The 16,497-nt window shown below is 45.7% G+C and overlaps 1 protein-coding gene across 1 annotated transcript in view; it reads left to right on the top strand.

Annotated features, from left to right (window-relative positions):
* LOC146808733 (uncharacterized) overlaps positions 1 to 16,497 on the top strand; it is a 415,671-nt gene that overhangs the window by 44,137 nt on the left and 355,037 nt on the right. The window contains exon 2 of the mRNA XM_085615545.1: positions 5,703 to 5,848. The gene's annotated coding sequence lies outside the window, so the exon portion shown is untranslated. The remainder of the gene's footprint in view (positions 1 to 5,702; positions 5,849 to 16,497) is intronic.

Raw genomic sequence — 16,497 nt, 5'->3', positions numbered from 1 at the left:
ATTCTTCACTTGGGGCAAGGAATTTTCCACTAATTTTGTCACAAACAGATGTGGGTATGACTCACTATTTGCTTTTATGCCGCTATTTATACCAAAACATTTTTCAAATCGGGCATAGAAATCACTGGTATCTTCATCTTGTTTTTGTTTACAGGCTGAAATTGCACCCCAGTCTTCCTTTTTCGTAGTTAATAAACGTGGCAGTACCTGTACTAGTAAACCTGGTAGTGCTTTAACTTTATCCCCGAGCCCTGCTCCTGCAACTCGGTCCTTTTCTTCCGTTTCTAATGCTGTCCAGTCTATCTTTTGGTCTCCCACTTCCCACTCTTTTTCCTTAAGTTTTTCATAAATGCCAGCAGGCATTAATACCTTTAATATTGTCATAATGTCAGGATAGGTGTACTCCCCCATGAGTAACATGTCTTTAATTTCTCGGTGAAAACCCGCTGGGTCTTTGTCATGACTGGGTACCACTTTCTTCATTTCTAACAATTCCATTTTAGATATGGGCGTATATACAAATACTCGTTTAAACTCATTGTTCTCGTCTTTTATTGGGTGCACTTCTCGTAAAGGATTCTGTCTATCCATGTAATACGGCGTTCTTTCCTTGTTGGGCAGTGAGAAAGGGTCTGGGCTTACAAAAAGAATGTACTGCTTTCTGGATACTAGTATTTCTTTAATTAACTTATTACCTGAACCTCTCCATCTATTTGTGAGTAATTCAGTTAATATATCAGGTAAGGGACCAGGATCGGAATGTTGGTTCTTATATAATATAAGAAGTTGCTGAATCATATAAATTCCAGCTAAACGCTGTTCATCTGGGCTGAGGTTCAAAAACGTGTGTGCTACTGTGTCATCACCATATTTTCCGGGACTGTCAATCCAGTGAACGGCTGACCTAGCTAATTCTTGTTCATCCATAGAATCGAGTAGGTGGTAACCTCTTCGTTCTCGGAGTACCTTGTCAACGGCTTGGAACGAATGTTCGGGAGACCTTATATTTATTATAGGTGTTGGATAAGTTCTGTTATTATCTGGACATATCGGATGTATCGATTCAGAAAAACATCTAGTATTATTACAAGGTCTTCCTCTACCTACATAGGCTATAGTTTCTGACTTTCTTGCGGGAAATTCTACTTCTCCCTCTTCGTTTTGTTCAAACTCGTCTACCTCCAATCTCTCTTCATGTATTCGTTCTATTTCCTTACGGATCTTTCGGCACATAGCTACTATACATGCTTGTTTATCATGTTTCCCGTCTGATATATTCTGACTCCATCTCGTAAGGGTTTGCATTACTTCCGGGTCCACCCCCGGTCGGTCTTGATTTCTGATCACACAATTTACGAGGAAACGTAACAATTCCCCCTGTATTTCCACTTTCTGGTATTCCATAGCTCTGTTAATACATTCAGAATCTCGCCCTGTTTGGACAAAATGATAGATATTATCTAGATGCATAGTCATTCCTGGTAGCTTCCCTAAAAACACCGCAGCTCGTCTGATACGTAATGATGCCAGGACCATTTCGTCCTCTTTGCAGGGCACAGGGTCATATCTACAATCTACTAGAAGTTCCTTAAGCGTGCGAGTATTTATAAGTTTGGGCGTACGTGAATGTGCTGATTCTTGAAAAGTACGTTTATTTACTCTGGGTGGCGTAGAATACACGCTGGTAGCACCTCTGGCCGCCCCCTCTGGGGTACTGGGCGCGAAAGGATTTGTTGAACGTGATACAGCAACTATGGGTGTGGGCAAAGCTGTGGAAGCAGCTGTAAGAACAGGTGTGGAAACAGATGTGCTTGCCGGAACTTGTGTCGGGGTTTGTTGTTGTACAGGTACAGACACAAGGTCTTGATGTTGAACCCCCCCAGCGGACGGTCTATGTGGTGCGGGGTTAGCATACTCGGGAGCTGCGTCATCTAAATATGAGGAAAGAAAAACATCTTCTGCGGTTCTGGGATGCCCTTTGGGGTGTACCTTTATCGGGAACAAAGGGGGTGGCAAGTCTTTTGGTATCTCCGGAGCAGCCTTAGGTAATCCTTCGGCCAGAAGGGGATACATGCCTTTCATGAGGGCATTTCTTTGTCTATCTACTTGTTCTGATTTTACTCGTGTACCTTCCTCAATCAATAGATTTTCTCGGACTTTATTTTCCTTACTCTTCTCTTCCTGTCTTAGTGCCTTTTCTATACGTCTATGGGATTCTTTACGCCATAACTCAACGGCGTCTTTCTGTGACTGTCTAGCTTTCCTTTTCCATAACTCTTCTTCCACTTTCATGATGCACTCTGCATCCCAGGTCCCAGCTGCGGGCCACCTTTGACTTTCTGGTAATTCTTTGGTGTAGTCCACCCATAAATCAAGAAATAATATGGCGTCTAAGCCATGCTTGTGATACATGAAGTGCCCTGGAGTGTCCCTAGGAGGAATAGGAACAGCTTCTTCGAGTACCCCTTTTCTAGTTGTGATCTGTCTTAATTTCGAAAAGAGCGGCATACTGACAACTGATCTGATACTTAATCTTGAACACACTTAATACAAAAGCACAATAATGAACAGTCATTCATACCACAATATGCAAGACGTATTGACACATTTAACATTTAGCATTTAAATGAACAAAAAAATGACGATGATGATCTAAGAAAAACTAGTCACTAAGCAAAATACTCGGCAATAACTAGATACTTCTGAATACTTGATATACTGCTAAACAGTACAGATACACTGCTGTAATAGTGCAGACCGGATTTGTGTACCCAAACCCGTCTTGACCGGCACAAACTATGTGCACGTCAGAACGCCTCCCCAGCAATGGTACTCACCGGGTAGCTCGGAACGGAAGGCCTCGAAACGGAACTGAACTGAACTTGACTGGACTCGACTCGAAAACTTCGGCACTGCGGCACATCGGACCCTCTGAGCGTCGGGACTTCGGGACTTGGTGGGCCTCTGTATACCTCGGATCTTGCTCTCTCAGCTAGGCTCTGGTCGGGATACTTCGCACTTCTCACCGCCTCGTCTGGGTTGATCGCAGCCTCAGTCGCCCCCGCTTGACCGGAGGGAGCTACAGGAAATCCTGTTGGTACGCGTTGTTGTCCGTCCAGCTGTGGCAGGAGACCGGGCCTGCAACGCACCACCGGCGCGTGAGATGAGAATGTGTCCCTGTTCGGGCGCCAATCATGTGGTAAATAATTTAATTACCGGAACTGAATTTGATACAGAATCTTAATAACATAGCTCAGAAAAATAAGAGGCAGAATCCGTGGTATAAGAGGTTCGGAATGGGCTTTATTCCAATGTACAATTCGAATTGTCGACCTCAAGTTCCATCACCACGAAGGTTCAGGAAGTGAAGTACAACACTTTATTGATAAGTAATCGTTTTTATAGAACATACATTACAATGGAATCAATGTAAGAGGCGTAACAATTGATAAGAAAGATGACATTATACATGCGTAATGAAAAGAGGCGTAATGGGGTGTAACAAAGAAACGTCATTGGTTGTGACGTCACATATGGGTGGATCTATGAAATAATTTCGCAATGTCAGCAGAAATACTTGGCAGAGATGCGCGCGCAGCAGCATGACGTGTAATTGACGTGCAACTAGGGGGTGAAGGGGACTTGACATTTAGCTCTACGTGTGGAGACAAGAAGTCTGGGGGGTCAAGTCAACCTAATCCCAAATCATATCTAACATCCTATGTTTAAAGAACTATGCTATCCACAAGGGAAGGACTCTTGGACAAAATCTATTCTATACTGACTGTGTGTGCGTGTACAAGCGTCTAAGTGTCTAGATGAGATGTAAGGGGCAGAATTCTTCGTTAGTGACAGGACTATGAATTACTTGCATGAAGACAGAGAAGCCGGGCCCTTTGCTCGGTAGCTGAAGGAAATGTTTACTTAAACTACTAGACAGGAATGCATCGGCTGAGGAGCGAAGCAGATAACTTGAAGGTAAAATACAGTTTTTGGCAGGCAGGCAGACCGGCCGAGGCAGGCACCGTTAGCCGCACAGGGAGTAGGACAAAGTTCAGGGATACAGATGCGAGCTCAAGCTGAAGCTGTCAGAGGTAGAGAGCATGGAAAGGCTTGATGGCAGAATCAGGGCCTACTCGCCTGAACTGCAAAAATGGAGTAACTGAGCCATATAAAGTCGGTGGCCTTTCATACTTAGGAATCGAATATCCAGCCCATTCATGGCGGATCTGAAAGAGGACATGTTGACGGTGGACGCACATGTATTTGCGTCTTCATAACTGGAACTGGAGGGAACATACATGTACTTGTAACATGCACATAGAACCGTTGGGGTCCAAGATAGGGGACATAACTTGATCAGAAAAATCCATATTTCCACACTTTGGCTTTAATTTTTTATATATTTACGAGGTACCTGATCTCCTAAGTGCAATTGTATTTTTTCCTATTTTCAACAGTGCCTCAGTGCTTCACTAATTTCAATATTCTGTACTGCGCAGTTATCTCACTTGCTGTGGTTGTGGCTGGTGGTTTCTCCTGTGTATTACTGAAGTGAGTTGCTCCTCCATTTTATGGGTAGGAGTAAGAGGTCACTTACTACCAGCAGGAGATTCCCGGCCCGCACCCCTATTTTGAATCCCTCTCATTTGGACTCTGCGCTTAGTTGTGTTTCTGAAATGGCCCATTCTGGTTCTTCAAAATCTTCAGGTTCATCTGTACCTTCTACCAAAATGCAGTCCCCGGCTTCTACCGTCAAACGTCTCAAGCAAGACCCTCCCTCTCCACCGAAATCGGCTTCTCCTGTTTCCTTAAATATGGTTTTTGATGAAATTTGCGCCTTGCAACCTTTCACTGAAGAGACTAACTCAAGTCTCCAGCTGTTGAACACCAAATAGGCATTGATGGAATCCCGTATCATCAAGTTGGTGACTTACAGAATTTTCTACTAAAATATCTTCTTTAGAGAAGAATTTTTCTACTAAATTAGCTTCTTTAGTCTCTTTGCTCAAGAGGTCGTCAGAGGCCCTTGAAAACAGAAACAGACTCAATAATTTACGCCTGTATAGCCTTCCTGAAGGTCTGGAGGGGACTGACCCTGTCCAGTTCTTCAATAACTTTTTTATAAATCTTCTGGACCTTCCTCCTTCTACAACACTCAGCATTCAATCTGCCCATAGGTTAGGTCCTCATTTATCCTCATCTGCTGCACCCTCGAAGCCAAGGGGTGTGATCTTTTTATTTTTGAAATGTATATATCTTTACTAGTCTTAAACGCCGCCAAGCACAAAAAGCAGCTAGTTTGGCTAGGCTCTAAGCTTTACATTTTGCAGGATGTCTCACAGGCAACAGCTAAACGACGGAAAGAGTTGCTTGATCTTCGTCCAACTTTGCGGTCTCTTGGGGCACATTACGGACTTTTCCACCCCTGCATGTTCAAGGTTACTTTCCAGAACAATACTTCCTCTTTTGATGATCCAGCTGACTTGAAGAAATGTATCCACTCACATTCCTCCTCTTCTATGGAAACTTCCGGACCTCATTCCTCCTCAATGCCCCCCATAACATGATTCTCTCATTTATTACCAAGTATGGTTACTCGCTGTTCTTATATTTTTTTCTTACAGGTGTTGACAGTGACTATTTAATAATGCATTATCTTTAACTCTTCATGTGATTGTATTCTTCTTGCTCTTTTGCAGATGTTTCCCTTGATGTTTCTCTCTCTTCGTTTCCCAATCATTCCATTTGGTTCTCCATTGTGGTACTTCCTCCCCGGTTGGTTGTGTCATCTTCTTCTCTGTGTCGCTACTTCCCACCTGCTTCCTTTATTCATTCCCCTTTAAAGGTACGTATTACAGTTGTCAATCTTTCCCTTTGTTTATCAATTTAATTTGTATTTATTATTGACATGTACTGTCTTCTTCTATTGCTCTCTCTTTTTTCCTCTTCTCTTTTCTTCTTTTCTCTTTCCTTGATCAATTCCTGTTCTTCTCTCATTTATTCACTATTGCATATTTTGCTTTATATATAATTTTAATGGATTTACATTCAGAGTCATATCCTGGAATGTGAAGGGTTTCATTAATCTGATTAAAAGGCAGAGAATCCTTTCCGATCTTGCCTCCTTTAACCCTGATTTGGTTCTCTTACAAGAAACCCACCTTTACAGAAATTGAAGCGAGAAAATTAAAAAGAGGCTGGGTGGGTTCAGTTATATTCTCCCCGTCTGTCAATAAGAAAAATAGTTTTATAATCTTATGTCACAAAAAATTGAATTGTAAAGTTATTTCGCAAGAAATTGACACAGACGGTAGATTAGGTTATTAGCGAAGTTGTTAGTTAATAATTTTTCTTTAACTGTTTTTAATGTTTATGGACCTACACACCCTGATTGTTCCTTTTGGCCATTGATTACGCAGAAACGTATTCAATTTAGAGAAGATCTCTTCATTTTAGGAGACGAATGTAACCAAGTCATAGATCCATTCCTTGACCGTCAGTCACAAGTTCGTTTTGTTCCTCATAAGTCTCACAGACATTTTCTTAACACTCTTTCTCAAGCACACCTTGTGCATTCCTGGTGACTTTCCCATCCAGATACTCTTGATTTTTCTTTTTTTTTCTCCTCCTCACTCCTCCGGCTCTCGCCTTGATTATATCTTTCTCTCTCAATCTTTGTCTCAAAACCTATTATCTTCCTCTATTGAGCCTATAGTTATCTCAGACCATGCTCCAATTGTAACTGATATTGATTTGCTCCCTCCACATCCCATGTCTTCCCGATGGCGCTTTAATAACTCTCTTCTTCTAGATCCTCTTTTCTCCTCTTCCTTTCACTCTTTTGCATCTGAATTTTTTTACCTTAATAATGACCCCGATTCCTCACCCCATATCCTATGGGACTCTTTTAAAGCAACTGCGAGAGGATTCATTAAAGATTTTGTTTCAAAGAAGAAGAAACGTTTCCTTAAACAACGAGAGGCTGTCTTGGCAAATATTAAATTCTTAGAACATAAATGTTATACCTCTTCAATGGATTTGATCTCTCCAGAGTTGATACGCGCTAAATTAGCCTTTAATAAAACTACTACTGATAATGCTTCCTCAATACTCCTCCGTAGTAGCGCTCGCTACTACGGTGGCTGAAATAAAGTGGGTAAGTTCTTGGCAAATTATCTAAAAACACGCAAAGACCGTACTTTAATTGACTATCTATTCTCCTAATGGTTCCCTCTTGCATAAAGATCAAGACATCCTCAATGAATTCAAACACTTTTATAAAGATCTTTACACTCCTGAATCCCCCCCTTCTTCTACTCGTATCCAAGACTATTTAAATAAACTTCCGACTCCTTCCAACTCTCATCTTAATCTTTCTGATCTTGAAATAGATCTATCCCTTACTGAATTATCTACTGCCTTAAATACCTTGACCAAAGGGAAGACTTCCGGCCAGGATGGTTTCTCGGTCGAATTCTATCTACACTTCTCCAAATTACTACTCCCTAAACTCTTAAATCTCTTCAAGGCATTCTTTATAACTGGTAAGACAGAAGGTACCTTTCAGGAAGCTACAATTTGCCTCATACATAAAGCAGTTTGTGACCCCATGTTTTGCAGGAATTATCGTCCGATCTCCCTGGTCAATGTTGATTATAAACTATATGTCAAATCACTTGCGTTGTGCCTAGACCCTCTGATGTCCCATTTAATTGGTAAAGAGCAGTGTGGTTTCGTCAAAGGTAGACTTACTTCTGATAATTCTGGTCTCTTTCTCAATGTTTTAAATAAACTCCCTTCCCTTTGCACATCCTTAGCGGCCATTTCTGTTGATGCAGAAAAAGTGTTTAATAGAGTGGATTGGTCCTTTCTATTTGCTTCATTAAAATGGCATGGTCTTGGTCCCAAATTGAAATTTCTTATCGCCTTACTGTACTCTGCCCCTAGAGCCTCAGTATTAGTCAATGGGTGTGTTTCATCTTATTTTCGTCTTCAACGTGGTGTTCATCAAGGCTGCCCTCTTTCCCCTCTCCTTTTTATTTTAGCTCTTGAACCCTTTCTTTCTTCCATTCGTAATAATGAATCCATTTCTGGGTTTGCTTATGGGGATCATCAATTAAAACTTTCTGCCTACGCAGATGATATTTTACTCTTTATTTCTGCTCCCGAAACTTCTATTCCTCCTTTATTAGATGAATTTGCTTCTTTCTCCCTTGTTTCCAGTTATAAAATGAATTCAGACAGAACAGAAATCCTCCCACTCACAGAAATCCCCCCCATGATTTTTCTGCGACTGGCTTTGCCTTGAATAATTCAAAAATGTAATATTTAGGTATGTGGTTTTCCAATTCCATTGCTTCCTCTATTACGTTAAATATGTATGCAGCCTTATCCAGAATTGATAAATTATTTTCCTCTTGGAACCCCCTTTTTCTTTCCTGGTGGGGTCGTCTAGACTCATTCAAAATGATGATTACCCCTAATTTGATTTATACACTATCCATGCTTCCTGTTCATATTCCTGCTTTTTTATTGTAAGCGGATCTACTCGTATCTTTCTAAATTTCTTTGGAAGGATAAAACGGCCAGGATCTCGTTATCTTCTCTTCGTAGGCCAAAATCTAATGGAGGTGTGAACTTTCCTGACTTTCGTCTCTACCATAGGTCGTTTTCCCTTCGACAGGCATCGAAATGGCTACTCCCGACCCCTCTCCCTTTACTCCTCTCTTGCTATATATTGAACAAATATTATCACTACCCTTCTCTTTAAAGGAAGTTATAGCCTTCTCTGCTAAAACCCCCATACCACTCTTCCTTTGTTTAAGCATACTTGTTCCCTTTTGAAACATTTAATACATCCTGATCCCTTCTCTAGAGAATCCTTTTTAGAATCTCCAATTTGGCACAACTCTCTTATTCTCATTAATAACAGACCCATTTTTTTGGAAAGCCTGGAGGTCAAAGGGTATAATTTGGGTCAAACATCTTTTTGACGGATTGTCTCCATGCTCATTTCCCCATTTTCAATCTTTATTTCACTGCCCTTGATCTTTTTTTACAGAAATTCACTAATTTAATGACAGTTATTCTTGATGCGTATTATTCCCTTCCCTCTTCGTCTCCTCCTATTATTCAAAATTCTCTTCTTCAAATACTCCTCTCTCTGCCTAATGCTTCCCTTATTTATAAGTACTTCTCAGTCCCTATTCCAGACCGTGTAAAATAAAATTGGAACTCTCTTGGGAATCTGATCTGGGATGTGAATGGAATGTAGTCTTTTGGGACAGACTGTGGTCCCGCTCTTTTAAAATATTTCGTTCCGCCTCACTTACTCAATCTCTCTTTTTCCTTTATCATAAACTTTATCTCACACCTGTATCCATTGCGCGCTTTTCTCTTTCTTCTGATTCTAGTTGTTGGACCTGTGGTTCTTCTAACGCTAGCTTCATGCACCTTCTCTTTCTTTGCCCTTCAGTTTCTATCTTTTGGGGAAAGTCTGGTCCTATGTCTCTCGTCTGTTTCATATTTCCATCCCCTATTCTATTCCTCTTCTATTTTCTGGAAGTCTCTCTGACTCTATCGATATCCCTTCCTCTTGTCATGGCCTTTACGATCTTATGCTTGCTTTAGCTTTCTAACATATTTCCCTCAACTGGAAAACACTCACAAAATTATCTATACTACATTGGTGGAATAGCCTTTGCCAATTTCATCGACTTGACACTGCTTTTGCCTCCGCCTGCAAGTCAAGAATTAATAGAGATCTTTTTTGGTTACCTCTTGCTAATTATTTAGATCAACTAGTCTTAACAGATAAGACTCATTTACATTCTGAACATTTTAAACCTCCTTGAATGTATGTTTTCTCTGTTCTTCTATTTTATAACCCTTGTTGGTTTATTGTTTTTAAACAAACTTTATTGCAGTTTTATTATGACATGACAGTAAGCACAACAATGACTAATGCGAGATGGGCCGTGCCTAAATAAGGCACGTTCTCTAGAGCTCCTGTCAAGGCCTCCCGAACAAATTCTGTTGCATCGATATCCCTCTACCATCAACATCATAAGACAGGGTCGTTCCTTAAACCCTCCATGCTGAGATCTCACCCTGCACATGCAATATCAAAGGCGCCTGGAAGGAGCATCACTCCCCCTACCCCTATTCCCCCTCTTGGTCCTGCGAACCCGCACATCGCCAGCAGTGTCAGGTTAGGCGCGGTCTATAGTCCCATCCGGAGGATCCAGCTCAAAAGTGACCCTTGTTGGTTTATTGTATAGAATTCATTAATTAGATAGTCTTTCGCATTCCTTTGTAATATGCACTACCCTAAGTTACCAATGTATAAAATGTTTTCCTCTCATTTTCCCCTTCTCTCTATCCCCCCTTTTCTCCCCTTCATTTCCCATAAGACTTAAAATAACTTTGATTTTTTAATTTTGTTAACCAATTCTTCCGTTATATCTCTAGTGGTTATATTTATTCTGTATTGTTGGTTTCTTATATATTTTGTTAATTTTCAATAAAGCTTTTTAAACTTAAAAAGAAAGCAGATGTAACTACAAAGAGCACATTTTGATAATACATTTTTAGTAGCAGACAATAGCAGTTTTAAGAGGCATTGCACAGCTTCATACACACTTTGACCCCAATTCCAATCCAGTCTCTCTCTCTCATTCTCTCTCAGTCAGTCAGTCTCTCTCTCTCTCTCAGTCAGTCTTTCTCTCTCTGCCAGTCAGTCTCTCTCTCTGTCTTTCTCCCCCTCTGTCGGTCTCTCTCTCTCTTTCTCTCTGTTAGTCTCTCTCTCAGTCAGTCAGTCTCTCTCTCTTTCAGTCAGTCTCTCTCAGTCAGTCAGTCAGTCTCTCTCTCTCTGTCAGTCAGCCTCTCTCAGTCAGTCAGTCTCTCTCTCTCTGTCAGTCAGTCTCTCTCTTAGTCAGCCAGTCTCTCTCTCTCAGTCAGTCAGTCAGTCTCTCTCTCTCTCTCTCTGTCAGTCAGTCTCTCTCTCTCTCTGTCAGTTGGTCAGTCTCTCTCGCTCAGTCAGTCTCTCTCTCTACTCTCTCCACTCTCTCTCCAATCTTTTGCCTCTATCCCTCTCTCCACCCTCTCTCTCCACTCTCTCTCCCCACTCTCTATCTCTCTCTCTCCACTCTCTCTCTCTCTGCCCTCTCTCCACTCTCTCTCTCTCTCTCTCTGCGGGTGAGAGGGGTAGGGCCATGGATACATTACCCCCAGGGCCCTCAGTCCTCGACACCGTCATGGACAAGTGAGATGTAACTATCTCACTGACAGAAAAAAGAACGAAGGAATGCTGGACCTACCCTTCCCCCTCCCACTGGGAGTACTTAAGGAGTACCGGTCCCAGCATTCCTCCTGTTCTTTTTTCTGTCATCCTGACAGTGTGTGGACGCGGCAGGAGCGGGGGCGCTCCTGCCTTGTATCTGGACTTACTTGGGGGCTGCTGGTTCTTTCCTGGTGCCGGCGGCCCTTCGTGGATGGCCTCTCCCTCCCTGCCGGGCTTGGGGGGAGTGGCGCGGGCTTCTTCGTTTCTTTCAGCCGCGCGGCGGTGTAATACCGCGTTGGCTATGTCTTGGCCCGATGGCTGCCCCTCCTGGCCTGCCGGGCTTGCTAGGGGGCGCGGCCGAGCTGCTCCTCGCGATTGGTTGTGGCTACTTCCCCTTCCGGGTTTCGTCATACCTGACTTCCGGTTTTTGAGCGTGGGGACCGAAGTCAGGCGCCTCGAGGTTCCCGGCTGTGGGAGGCTCGTTAAAACGAGCCGAATGGGTGAGTACCGCATAGCGGTTGTTTTTCCCTTGAGTTTTGGCTGTGTTTGGTGTATTACTCTGCGATGGGGTAGCGTTCACGAAAACGTCATCACCGGGAGAGGTCTTCATCTTCCTCTTCCTCTACTGCTTCCAGGTCTCCCTCCCCTGCCAGGTCCAGGCGCCGCGATACTGGTGGTGATGCGCATATTAAGCGCTTGATCAGGGAAACTTTGAAGGAGATGGGTGATGTTGGGTCCCGTCGCAAGTGCCCTGCTCCTGTTTCTTCGGACTCTAGTGGCGATGAGTCTGCGTGGTTGGGGGACAGCGATTTGAAGGGCAAATATGTGGACAAAGACGCTATGCCCGGTATTCTGAAGCATGTTAAAGAGAACATGGGGTTCCCTGACGAGGACGCACCTAGTACCTCTAGGGGCCCTTTGTTGAGGCAATTTCAGAGTGCTGCCACAGTCGATGTTCCTGTTCATCCTTTCATTAAGGATGTTTTGAAGCGCGAGTGGGCTGATCCTGATCGCATTTTGATTCCGCGATTCATGGCTCGGCTTTATTCTCTGCAGGATATGGCTTCTGATCTTCCGGATTCTATTCCAATAGACTCCTTTGTGGCTAGTTTGGTGGGGCGCTCTTCCCTTGCTGAGGACGCTGTGCTGAAGGATCCTGTTGACAAGAAGGCGGATGTTGCGCTCCGAAAGGTGTATTCTGGTTCCCACTTGGCCTTGCGGGCTGGCATCTATGGGACTTATGTTTCGCAGTCCCTGCTGTCTGACCTGAAGTCCCTCTTTCAATCTATGGACAATTCCACGGACTGTTCGGGTTTACTTGAGCAGATTGAGCGTCAGATGGAGCTTCTGTCTGATGTCTCCTTTGACGTTGTGTGTGCTTCTACTCTGTCCGGAGGGGCTTGTGTGGCTGCACGTCGCAGTCTTGTCCTTAAGGACTGGAAAACTGACTCTGCGCAGAAGGCATGCGCGTTGCGGTTGCCTTTTCAGGGTACTATGTTGTTTGGGGGGGGGAGTTGGAGAACAAATTGCACAAGCTATTTAAGGAGAAAAAGCATTCTTCTTCTTTTAAAGTCTCTGCTTCTGCTCCTGTCCCTTCTAAGTCTAAATCTTTCTTTCGCCCTGCATCTCGTAGACAGTTTGTGAGGGGCCAGGGTAGGTTTGCTTCTGGCCGTGGTCGGGACCGTAAGGCTAAGTCCCCTCCGCCTGCCAAGCCGCGTTCCTGACTCTTTGGCGGTGGTTCCAGGGTTGTTGGTTGGAGGGCGGCTGCGCTTCTTCCTGGATGCCTGGGTTCAGTCTTGTTCTGACGTCTGGGTGTTGGAGATCATACGCCAGGGTTATGTTCTGGAGTTTACGGTTCCACCTCTGGACTCCGGTGTTCGACCGACTCCTTGGCCTTCGAGTCGTGTGAAGCGGGCTCATCTTTCTCACGGAATTCTGGACCTTCTTCGGAAGGGTGCCGTTCAGGAGGTTCCTCCTTCAGAAATAGGGGTGGGCTTTTATTCCCTTATCTTTCTGGTTCCCAAAAACACGGGGGGTTTCCGCTTGGTTTTGGATCTGCGGGTTATGAACAAATGGGTAACGAGGATTCCTTTTCGCATGGAGACTTTGCAAAGGGTGATTCCTTTGGTGCTGCCGGGTCACTTCATGTGAACCCTGGATCTTCAGGATGCGTATTACCATGTTCCGATCCATCCTCGGTCCCGCAGGTTTCTGTGGTTTTGTGTTCTGGGGCGTCATTATCAGTTCATGGTGTTGCCGTTCGGTCTCCGGTCGGCACCGAGGGTATTTACGAAGGTGGTGGCGCCTTTGGTCGCGTGGCTTCATCTCCAAGGGGTGATGGTGTATACTTACTTGGACGACTGGTTGATCCATGCTCCATCTCGGGTCCTGTTGCTGGAGGCCAGGGAGGTGGTGTGCTCGGCGTTGCGGGCCCATGGTTTCCTGATCAACTTGCCCAAATGTCAGCTGACGCCGTCTCAGGACATGGTGTTCATTGAGGCCCGCTTCCGTTCGGATCTGAACCGAGTGTTCCTCCCCGAGGCTCGGGTTGTAACGTTGGTGTCCCTTGCCAGATGTTTCAGGGTAGGGGGTGCCTTTCCAGTGCGCCTTTGGTTGCGTCTTATGGGTCTGATGGCGGCGACTGTTTTTACGGTGGCCTGGGCGCGTTTTCATCTGCGCCCCCTTTGGGTGTACCTCCTGTCTCTCTGGGATCCCCTGTCCCGCGATTTGGATGTTCTGGTTCCTGTGTCTCTGGTGGTCCTCCCGGGTCTCCTTTGGTGGTCTGTGAGGGGTCATTTGTCATTGGGTCTGCCCCTGCAGTCTTCTCCTTCTCTGGTCTTGACAACGATGCCAGCGCCTTGGGTTGGGGTGCGACCTTGGGGTTTCACTCCCTTCAGGGTCGTTGGTCCCTCCTGGAGAGTCGCAGGTCATCCAACTGGAGAGAGCTCACGGCGGTGTCCCGGGCTGTGATGGGTTTTCGGGGACTGTTGCTCGATCGGAATGTGTTGGTGTGGTCCGACAATATGGTGACGGTGGCTTATCTGAATCATCAAGGTGGGATTCGTTCGGCCTCTTTGAATACGGTGGTGGTCCCCCTGTTTTGTTGGGCGGAGGGCCATCTGCTGTCTCTGACGACGGTTCATCTTCTGGGAGTGGACAACTGTGTGGCGGATGTCCTGAGTCGGTGCTTTTCGGATTCTCTGGAGTTGTCTCTCACCCCGGTTGCGTTTCGGCTTGTGTGCGGGAGGTTTGGGCGTCCCTTTCGGGACCTCTTTGCCTCCCGGCACAATGCTCAGCTCCCCCGTTTCTGCTCCCGGTTTCTGCAGGACGGTTGCTGGTGGGTGGACGCGCTGTCACTGCCTTTGCCGTCGCGTCTCCTCTATGCCTTTCCCCCTCTGGCTCTGGTTCCCAGGTTTCTGGCCCGTCTGTGTCAGGAAGATCGGGAGGTGGTGGCGGTCCTTCCGTTTTGGCCTCGGAGGTCCTGGTTTCCGACGGTGCGTCTTTTGGCGGTTCAGGGTCCCTGGTTTCTTCCCCTGTCTCCATCTCCCCTGCGGTCTTCCCCATCCCGGTCTCTTCTCCGGTTGCGGTTGTCGGTGTGGAGGTTGAGAGGCAGGGTTGGAGACGGCGCGGTTTCCCGGAGCATTTAGCGGTGGCTCTTCAGCGTTCCCGGCGGCCTTCTACCCTCAAGGCTTATGATCGGCATTGGGGTAATTTTGATCGTTGGTGTTCGGCGTTGGGCGTCTCCCCTTTGTTCTGTTCCTTGCAGGTTGTCCTTCAATTTTTGTGGGAGGGTTTCGAGAAAGGTTTGGCTGTGTCTACTCTGCGTGCCCAGTGGGCCGCTGTTCGGGCTTTTCGTTCCCCGTGGGGGAATCTTTCGGATATTGAGGACTTGGTCTCTCGTCTTCTCCGCAGTTTTACTGTTTCTCGGCCTGTGCCTCATCCTTCTTCTCCCCTGTGGGATTTGCCTTTAGTCCTTCGGGTTTTGATAGGTCCTCCTTTTGAGCCTTTGGATGAGGTGGATTTGAAATTTTTCACTCTCACGGTGGTGTTTCTGGTGGCTGTCACCTCTGCTCGTCGTCTTGGGGAGATGGGGGCCTTGATGGCGCGGGCTCCTTTTCTGTCCTTCACGGAGGGTGGGGTGGTGCTCCGCCTTGATTCTTCTTTTGTGCCGAAGGTTTCTTCGCAGTTTCACAGGTGCCAGGAGTTGGTGTTGCCTGCCCTGGGATCTGTTTTGGATTCTCCTGGTGGTCCCCAGTGGTCCTTGTTGGATGTTTGCCGGGCTTTGCTCATTTATCTTGCCCGCACGGCGGTGTTTCGCAAGTCGGACTCCCTTTTTGTCTCCTTTGGGGCGGCTTCGCTTTGGGATAAGGCTTCTTCTGTGTCGATCGGCCGTTGGTTGAAGCAAGTCATTTCCTTGGCCTACTCTCTGTCTGGGTCTCCTCCTCCTTTGGGGGTTCAAGGTCGTTCTACAAGAGGGGTGGCTGCTTCTTGGGCGGAGGTTCAGGGTGTTCCTCTCTCTGAGATTTGTAGGGCTACCACGTGGGCCTCTTCTAATACTTTCATCAGGCGTTATCGGCTCCTCAATCTGTTGGGGGATGATGGAGGTTTTGCATTGGGGGTGTTGAGCTCTGTTCGCTCCTGATGTTTTTTTCTTCTTTATTTCCAATAAATCTCCGGGTTTGTTTGCTGTCCTGGTGGTTTGTTGTGTTTTCTGGCATGAATGCCGGTGTTGGCTTTGGTATTTCTCACTTGTCCATGACGGTGTCGAGGACGGAGGGCCCTGGGGGTAATGTCCTATTACTTACCGGTAATCTTCATTACTCCGGGTCCCGTAGTCCTCGACACCGTCATGACTTCCCTCCCTCCCACCCTGTCTGCCAGCCTTCATTGGGGCTTGGTATTTCAGCAGGAATGCTGGGACCGGTACTCCTTAAGTACTCCCAGTGGGAGGGGGGAGGATAGGTCCAGCATTCCTGCGTTCTTTTTTCTGTCAGTGAGATAGTTACATCTCACTTGTCCATGACGGTGTAGAGGACTACGGGACCCGTTGTAATGAAGATTACCGGTAAGTAATAGGACATTACCTAAGGCCGGCCGGCCGCTGGGCGGTACTATGAGTACCACGGCTCTTTAGTGCCTGATTTGTGCAATGTGGAGCCCCAAAACATGGATTAATCGCAGCTTCTACACTCAACCAAACTGTGTGATCTTAG

This window comes from Triturus cristatus, chromosome 7 (assembly GCF_964204655.1).
Source record: "Triturus cristatus chromosome 7, aTriCri1.1, whole genome shotgun sequence".
Lineage (NCBI taxonomy): Eukaryota > Metazoa > Chordata > Amphibia > Caudata > Salamandridae > Triturus > Triturus cristatus.
Note: the sequence above shows the minus strand (reverse complement) of the source record. Positions and strands in the feature narration are given on the sequence as shown.